Source organism: Meles meles, chromosome 2 (genome assembly GCF_922984935.1).
Source record: "Meles meles chromosome 2, mMelMel3.1 paternal haplotype, whole genome shotgun sequence".
NCBI classification, from domain to species: Eukaryota; Metazoa; Chordata; class Mammalia; order Carnivora; family Mustelidae; genus Meles; species Meles meles.
In genome coordinates, this window is record NC_060067.1 from 145730850 (window position 1) to 145740805 (window position 9956).

Below are 9956 nucleotides of genomic sequence, written 5' to 3' on the forward strand. Positions count from 1 at the left end.
ATGGCAGGTAAGTGAAATATATCTGAGTGTTTACCAAGGACAAAATGAGAATATAGCTAATATAGTTTTAGGATATAAATCAGAAGTTTAGTCATTTTTTTTTCACCTAGTGACATTAGGAAAACTAAAGCAATGGCAGCTGGATTGGAGAGAAGTGACAGACTTTAGAATTCTAAGTTTTGAAGATATTTAGTGTTTCTGGATGGTCATTAGTCCCTTTCTTTGAGTTTTCCATTTTATTTTTGCCTTATTAAATGTAGTCTTATTTACTCAGCATGAGAATGTTGAATAAATTCCAGATTACTAAACCTCAGAACTGGGAAGAGTCTCAATACTTGTCTACTTTAGCCCCCATGATTTCATACATATTAAGACGTTCGACTTTTTTGTGGATGATGTAATCAACCCTCAAAGATACGCCCAGAGCCCATAGCTAGTTAATGGAGATACAGAATATCAGGAAGAAAAATGCCACCTGTAAAATATGATGGACACATTTTCAGCGATGATGGATTGCTGGGGAGACATTTTGCAAAATGTGGTTTGGGAAATTGTAGTTGTGCACTACTTATTGTATATAATGTAATACAAGGTGATTGAACACTGATCAGCCAACACAGGTTTCCTCTTTAAGGATTTTGAATGTCTTTTTATTCCCATAATGATGTGTTGGACTTTTAAAAATATAAGCATTTACCTCCTTATTTGAAAATGTATTGTCTACCAAAAGATACACAGTAAATCTAGCTCTCTGAGCTAAACACCTCTGGTAATTAGTGAACATGAAACCAGAAGCAAAAGTAAATAGGCCTTTATGCTGCTTGTGGCACCACAATAGAGCAGCTACTTGAACGTCAGTGTTTTGTCATTCAAGGTCTTTGTTAAATCATAACAAAATGTATATTAAAGGTTCTCAATAAACAGCAAAATGGAATAAACCTAATGGGCTAATTCTACATGCTGGAAAAATCCTTGATAAAACAGCTTTCAGAATTCAAATTATTATAAATTTTCCAAAAACTGCTAAAATAATTAAAAAATCTCCTTGGAACAAGATGACAGTCATAAGGTAGCTACTTTCAGGACTACATTAAATTGCATCCATTCTGTACTACATGAATACTGGGGTTTTATTTTATTAATGGGACTTGCTTTGGCTTTAAGACATGTTTCATAAAGCAACATATGTAGAAATAAACTGCTGTTTTCAAGGTTTTTGCCTTTTTCCTCTTAGGAGGTCTTTGAAGAAAGCCTAAATAACAAACATATAGCATATGCATCTACAATTGAATACATAACATATAGAAATATTATTCATTTTGTCAATGTTATTAAACCTCTCCCTTATGCAAAGCACATGCTAGGCATTTGAGGGTTACAGATTCATTCAGTTAAATAAATAGCTATTCAACATCTACAATGTTCAAGACATGAGTATAAAGATGATTAATCATGGTCTTTGTTCGTATGTATCTGATTGTCTCTTACATGTACTCGCTAGGAAAAGAAGAAAGTAAAACAATAATTGCAGATATGTACACTGGAGTCAGCCCAAGTTTGGTTGGTTGCATAGCATCTACATATGACTAATTCACTACAGGAGAATATGAACACTTCTCTGCTGGTGGTGGGGACAGTAGTTTGGCTCCCATTACATGGTCAAGGAAATTACAAATGCCTGAACCTAAGCAGTAAAAGTAGAAACAGAAGCATAAGGGCACATTCAGTTAACATTTAAGTGTTATTATCAATAGAAATTAACATGGAATTAGATGGATACAGTGAGCAAGTGGAAAAATTCATGTTTTGAATTTCACTAGCAATTAGGAACTTTTTGATCAAGGTACAACAGTGCAAATTTGGAGGCTTATAGACTGCTTAAAATAGTATAATTGCATCGCTTCTCGGCCTTTTGGCTAAGATCAAGTGTAGTATCTGTTCTTATCAGTTTAAAATAGTATAATTGCTACATATAGCCTCCCTGAAAAAACATATTTATATACACATTTGCACATAGGAAATTTGTTTGTATTATTAGGAACGTCCTGATCTTCCTGAAATCCATCTGTATCTTCTGATCCAGATATCCCTTCTGATTTGAAGTGTTGCTTAGAACAACTGTAAAAGTCTGGGACTAAAATTCCAACTGAAACTTGTGTGCTCTTTATTTTTATTATTATCATGTATACCTTCATACAATTATATATATTTATATGCTTTGTAGGATGTTTTAAGTTGTTCTTCAGTGTTTTTTTTTTTTTATTTTTATTTATTTATTTATTTATTTATTTTCAGCGTAACAGTATTCATTCTTTTTGCACAACACCCAGTGCTCCATGCAAAACGTGCCCTCCCCATCACCCACCACCTGTTCCCCCAACCTCCCACCCCTGACCCTTCAAAACCCTCAGGTTGTTTTTCAGAGTCCATAGTCTCTTATGGTTCGCCTCCCCTCCCCAATGTCCATAGCCCCCTCCCCCTCTCCCAATCCCACCTCCCCCCAGCAACCCCCAGTTTGTTTTGTGAGATTAAGAGTCATTTATGGTTTGTCTCCCTCCCAATCCCATCTTGTTTCATGTATTCTTCTCCTATCCCCCTACCCCCCCATGTTGCTTCTCCATGTCCTCATATCAGGGAGATCATATGATAGTTGTCTTTCTCCGATTGACTTATTTCACTAAGCATGATACGCTCTAGTTCTTCAGTGTTTTATATTTCAGTTGTAGAAACAATGCTCATGGGCCATGCACACCACACTAGGTATTACAGATAAATCGGTGATCAGAACAGATATGCTACTTTGTCATAAAGATTGCAGTGTGATTACAAATGTGATGTTTGCTCTGAAGGAAAATTGAATGGTGCTGTGAGGATATTGTTCATCCAGAGATGGACATGGAGGTAGGGAGGTAACAAGGTCAGGGAGGGCTAATCTTGAGAACTGAATATATATATATGAATGGATGAAGTAGTGAATGATAAATGAATACATTGGATTTTAAATCCCAAAGGCTTATCTTTCTAAAAAAAAAACAGCTTTTTGAGCTATAATTCACATCCCATAAAATTCACCCATTTAAAGTGTACAATTTAATGAATTTTGGTGTATTTACAGAGTAGGGCAATCATCACCAAAATTCGTTTGGGAACATTTTCAAAAACTAGGCCTGCTAACAGTCATTGCACATTTTCTCTGAACTTCTGTCTTCCATCTTCACCAGCACTGGGCAAGCTCTACCTTCTTTTGGAAGCTATACATTTGTTTTTCCTGGATACTTCATATAAATGGAATCATGCAATATTGGTCTTTCCTGACTTGCTTCTGTTTTAGCATAATGTTTCAAGATTTACCCACTTTTCCATGGCATGTGTGGGCATTTCATTCCTTTTTGTGGCTGGTGGTATTGGACTGTCTGAATGTACCACATTTTGTTTATGTACTCATCGGTTGATGAATATTTGAGTTGTTTCCACTGCTATTATGAATAATGCTGCTATGAACATTTGTGTACAGATTTTTGTGTGGATTTATGTTTTTTTTTTCTCTCTTGGATATATACCTAGGAGTAGACTTGCTGGGTCGTATGGTAACTCCATTTTTAATCTTTTGATGAATTGCCAGACTATTTTCCTTACCTTTATGTTAAATTTCAGTGCATTTGTCTTACAACTTCCATCTCTTGCTTTAGGTAATAGATGGTTTCTGGAAAAATTCCACTAGAGTTGAATTATTTTTAATGGAATCATGTTTTATGTGTCCAAAGGAGGCTTGATTTTTAATGGCATCTGGATTTTTAACACTTATGTAAAAGTTCTGAATTAAGTAACAGAAAACCTGGATTCCAAGGCTGAGCTCTAACATTAACTCACTATGTTACTGAGTCATGACTATTAATTCATAAGATAGAAGGAAATTTCTTTGGAGAAAATTATCTAGTACAATCTGTAATGGCTAGTGAAGTATAACAGAAAGATAAATTATATTAGGTGTCATGCGTTACCAGGCTTAGATAGGGATAACAAGAAAATAAACAAAAATGACAAAGTGTAGATAAATGCAGGTTACTTAGAGAAAAGGTTGATTCCGGGTATTTGTCACTTTAATTTATAATTGAAAGACACAAATAATTTAAAATATGAATCTCAGTTTTATTTATTCACTCCTGCTTCTCTATATTTTCTTTGTCCAGAGCTTTAGTTTTGGCTTTTTTGTTACCACCTTTTATCTAACACCTAAGCAGAATATGGAGAGAAATAGGAACCTGAATGGCTGGTTAACTAATTAGCCTCTTAGTGCTGATGTTCAGAATTTTAGTGTGGAATCAAACATTCAACAGCTCTGAGATTCCTGGGTAATCAGATTATGCTGAATTCTTGGAGTTTAAAAGATGTAGCAGCTGATTTATAGTTGCCATTATTAGTTCCCCCTGCTTTCTTTTCTTTCTTTTTTAGATAGGTTGCATCTCCAGCCTTTTATTTTATAAAGGAGACAGACTGGCTAGAAATGGGAGAAAGTTATACTGCCAAACTGTGTAATTTTTGAGCCATTCCTTCTGTGGAAAAAAAAAAAGAGATATTATTCGATTAGTTTTCACCATGCATAGATTGACAACCTGATGCACACAAAACATTCATCTGGTTAAGATGAAGGATGCGAAGATAATGCCCAGTACCTTCCAAGAGTTCATTGTGTCAAGCACATAGATAACTGTTAAGTATGCTGAAAATGTCTAAAGATCATTAGACTAGTAAATAAAGATGTGAAGGAAATTCAGAAGAAGGAGAAATTGCTCCTATCAGGAGAAATAGAAAAGGCTTTAGAGAAGGGATTTGGTTCTAAGAGATGGCATTTCATCTGGCACAGGATTCAAAGACATTCTAGTTAGAGGGCACATTAGGAGTAAAGGTATGAAATAAGTAAATACACCCAGCTTGTTTTGGCAAGAAGAGTTTTATCCAAAAACATTCGAGAAAAGCCTTAGATAGACTCTTCCACAAATTCTCTAGACATTTCAAATAATATTTGTGTTAGAGAGCCTCCTTAATATATTTTTGTATGGGTTTGGGGAATCTCTTCTGTCTCATTTATCATCCCATTGGAGAAAACAGAGTCCCAAAAGTTCCAATGGGATATGTTTAGACTTGCCATATGACTTTATGTATAGAGAAGAATGTTTTGTTCTAAGACAATGCCCACATAATATTCCACTGTTAGGTCCATCTTCCTGAAGATAGGAAATTCAGAATGTATCTTTTGGATGGATAAATGAATGAATGAATGAATGAGTGAGTGAATGGAAAGGAGATCAGCAGACCTTTGTTTATGAGGGAAAGTTTAGGGGAACTTCCTTAGAAATGTTCTGTAACATATTCTAGATTCTTACATTATGAAGTCCCTTCGAAACTGCTTCTGTGGTAATCATATATCTGTTATCTTACTTCCTATATAGATCATGGAATTCATTTGGAGTATGTGGAGTCCAGGATAGAAATGATAGAAATATCTCCAACTGCTAAACAGTTGCCAATGAAATAATTCACCTCTAAAAGTGCCAGTAATGTGGTGCCTGGGTGGCTCAGTGGGTTAAAGCCTCTGCCTTCAGCTCAGGACATGATCTCAAGGTCCTGGGATTGAGCCCCACGTCAGGCTCTCTGCTCAGCTGGGAGCATGCTTCCCTCTCTCTCTGCCTGCCTTTCTGCCTACTTGTGATCTCTGTCTGTAAAATAAATAAATAAAATCTTTTAAAAAAAAGACAATACATACAATTTTACCTTTTTCTCTATATGAGTCAACACCTTATGTAATTTTTAATTGCATGAATTGTAGCTTATGAAAACTGTTTACTGTGTCATACTCCTTAACTGTGGCTGAACTTTGTTTTATTCCTTGCGAGAGTTCAACATTTTGACGTATTTCACATTAGATCTTTTCTTAAGGTGACACTATACATATAGGAAATGTCCCTGTGTAACTGTTTCCAATTCATTCCCATTCTTCCTCTACTGAGTAGTAACCAATACCCTGACTTTGGTGTTTCTTATTTCTATCATTTATCATTCCTTTAATAAATATTTCTTAAGTGACTCTTGTGGGCCAGGGAGGCTTCTGTATGTTGGGGAATTCAAACAACGGTGAACAGCCATGGGATGGACAACATGCAAAAAAACAAGCAAATTGTACTGAGAGACCTGATAATTTTACTTGAAGAAGTTTAGCTCTAAATTTTCATGTAAAGTACGTGAGGTCAATTATATTTGTTAGTCTTAATATATACACTTCAGAGTCAGGTCGGTGGGGTTTGTTTGTGAATATTACAAAACACATTTTTTTCCTTTGTGGTAAAATTTGTATCACCCTGACAATTCCTCAGTTCTTCTAAGTAGTTTAATCTAGGCTGTATAGACCAATTATGCAGTCACATGAGGCACCAAACTTGTACAGTATCCAAATTTGAGTGAATTCAGTTGGCTTGTTGTCAGCAGTCGACATTGGATATCAAGCTTCTGGCAGGAGCCTGCATGAAGTCATCTCTTCCACCTTCACTTGACCTCAACCAAGGGGCTGTGGAGCTCTGCTGTAATGTCTCATAATCCATCAAGACACATCAGTGCCATGCCAGTCCTTGCTGAGCTTAACTAATAAGTAAAGAAAGCAAAGTTCCTTTGCTGAGCTTAACTAATAAGTAAAGAAAGCAAAATTCCTTTGCTGAGCTTAACTAGTAAGTAAAGAATGCAAAGTTCAGTGATGAGAAAAGATGTTTTCACCCCATTCACATGTTTACTCCCAAATATGATTTTTATTTGAGGAAGAAAACAACAGGATCTGATCTAAAATCCAATACCATATTCAGCATTAAAAAAAAAAAAGTTGTCTTATCTAGGTCAATAGCTTTTCTCTATTTTTACGTAACAATCATTATGGAAGGCGAAGTTAAAATTATAGTGTATAAAACAAAAATAAATACAAGAGAGGTTCTTTTGCTATTCCTAGCCTGTTAAGAGATTGAACCTACTAATAAGAAATTTTTTTTCCCTTTTTATTAATTTTTTCAGCGTAACAGTATTCATTCTTTTTGCACAACACCCAGTGCTCCATGCAAAACGTGCCCTCCCCATCACCCACCACCTGTTCCCCCAACCTCCCACCCCTGACCCTTCAAAACCCTCAGGTTGTTTTTCAGAGTCCATAGTCTCTTATGGTTTGCCTCCCCTCCCCAATGTCCATAGCCCGCTCCCCCTCTCCCAATCCCACCTCCCCCCAGCAACCCCCAGTTTGTTTTGTGAGATTAAGAGTCATTTATGGTTTGTCTCCCTCCCAATCCAGTGGAACAGAATAGAGAGCCCAGAAATCGACCCTCAACTCTATGGTCAACTAATCTTCGACAAAGCAGGAAAGAATGTCCAATGGAAAAAAGACAGCCTCTTCAATAAATGGTGCTGGGAAAATTGGACAGCCACATGCAGAAAAATGAAATTGGACCACTTCCTTACACCACACACGAAAATAGACTCCAAATGGATGAAGGACCTCAATGTGAGAAAGGAATCCATCAAAATCCTTGAGGAGAACGCAGGCAGCAACCTCTTCGACCTCAGCCGCAGCAACATCTTCCTAGAAACAACGGCAAAGGCAAGGGAAGCAAGGGCGAAAATGAACTATTGGGATTTCATCAAGATCAAAAGCTTTTGCACAGCAAAGGAAACAGTTAACAAAACCAAAAGACAGCTGACAGAATGGGAGAAGATATTTGCAAACGACATATCAGATAAAGGGCTAATATCCAAAATCTATAAGGAACTTAGCAAACTCAACACCCAAAGAACAAACAATCCAATCAAGAAATGGGCAGAGGCCATGAACAGACATTTCTACTAATAAGAAATTTTTATATTTAAGACAGGTTTAGAGAAAGGGTGCCTGCAATAGTACATCTAATAGATACATCTGGAGACTCATTCATTGAGAAGTATGTTGTCTGATGTCATTCTAAATACACAGGTACAAGAAGAACAGATATAACGCTATTAATCGTGATATCAATCTTAATCAAATATTGAGATGAATTTAAACTAAGCAGATAAATGAAAGCAAACCCCAAACAAAGAAACCTAAGTCTAACACTTGAATTGGTTTCATAATACATCTTTTCTCTTGGAGTCAATCAGAAGTGAACCAATATTTATTGAGAATATACTTTGGCATGTGCAAGTCATTTTGCTAGATGATGAAGGTCAGGTATTATTCATACTTTACATGCCATCTTCTGTGGCTGGAAAACGAGAGGGCTGAACAAAGATTCTTGAATCTCAGAAGCTTCTGTCATCACAGAGATCACTTACTGGTTCACAAAGTCCAGTGGCTTTTCACTGGAACAATGGGGCCCTGCCATTGGTGCTGGGAGGGCTGAGTTTAGGAGAACTTTTCTTCTTCCTTCATTTGGTCTGTCTCAGCACTCTGAAGGTTGTCCAACTCTGGGAGCTCACCAAGTTTCATTTTATCCATTAGGCTTGGAAGTGAAGAACAAACCTGCAAATTCTGTCAAAATTGGTGATGTATAGCTGCTGAGAAATTCAAATTGCCTCAAGTGTGGGAGCCAACAAAGTAATGTCCCACTACAGGATGAGATCACAACAGCATGTGCTCACTCTCTATGTGAGCTGCATTCTATATGCATGGGGAAGAGCCAAAGCATGAGTTCATTGAAGAAATGGTGAAGTGCTTCTTCTTAACTCTTTAGCTGCCAGGAGTTCTACCAGATCCAGCATAGCTACAGATCCCACTTAGGATACCATTGGATATAGTACCACACTACACAGAACCCCAGTGATGATAGACAAGTAACACAGACACAAGGAGAGCAAAGTGAAAATCTAATTTAGACTATTGATTGGGCTGGATTCCCAAGTACACCATCATCTTATCTGTCATGGTGGCTGAAGTTGTCCAGGTTTATAAAGTTTTGCTGTTCTCCATGACTTTAAGAATGTCACAGAATCTTTTTATAGCATCTTCCTTGTGTGAGTTGTCTGAAAGATGTTTTTATATGTCGTGGTGACAAGCAAGTTTTAGATGAGAAGTAAAACCAGGGTGTTCGTTTATGAGGAGAATTAAAATTCCCTTGAGATTTTTTTGGTAAAAGCATTTGGCAAATATGAAGCACTGAGCTCAAGTCACTTTGGAGGCCTCCCTTCTCATTGGTCCCAATTATTTCTAGGTTTCAGGAGACAAACTCTATGTTTATGGGAGGAATGTACATCGATGAAGAATTCAAACAGTGTGTGGTCATCAGGAGGAGTTTTTAACAAGGCATAGTCTCACAAAGAAGTGCCTTGGAAAACAAAATTTAGTAAAATATATTTGTGGCTCTTACCTGAGAGCAGGCTTTCACATTTCTAAGAGAGCAGAAGAGAACCCCTGAGGAATGTTCAGCATGACCCTGTGATAAAGATGGAGGAGGACTATCGAGGGTAAGGATGAATGGGATGCTGTTCACATACCAACAGTGCTATGACCTCAAGGTATTAGACATCTCCTCTTCCCTTTTTTTTCACATGCTTATCTGCTTCCATGTTTCCTCCCCATATCTAGATTAGCTAAGTAAAACAGAGAATGCCCAGTTTACTTACATATACACAATGAAAAATTTCATTCATTATTTATGGAAAAAACACTTACACCTTGAAAAAAAATATATATGGTTTAGCTGAGAATCAAATTTAACTGAGTGTCTTGTGCTTTTGTTTGCTAAACCTGGCAACCCATCTACACCCCATCTAGTCCATCCCACAGGAACTTAACAACAGACAGAGAAAAGAACTGTCATTCCTAACAACAGCCAAGGAAAACATCACCAAGAGAATCAGGATGGCCTCGATACCCCTGGGTATTTATAGGCTCAGTTTCACTGATGAAGTGGTTGTTTGCCATATGCCTTTCTGCCTAGGCCTCACATTCC

The 9956-nt window shown here is 37.0% G+C and overlaps 1 non-coding gene across 1 annotated transcript; it reads left to right on the top strand.

Moving 5' to 3' along the window:
• The first annotated feature begins 1896 nt into the window (after window positions 1–1896).
• On the top strand, window positions 1897–2092 carry LOC123937632. Its single transcript, XR_006817511.1, has one exon. It is a non-coding gene; the product is annotated as a U2 spliceosomal RNA (small nuclear RNA).
• The last annotated feature ends 7864 nt before the right edge of the window (window positions 2093–9956 follow it).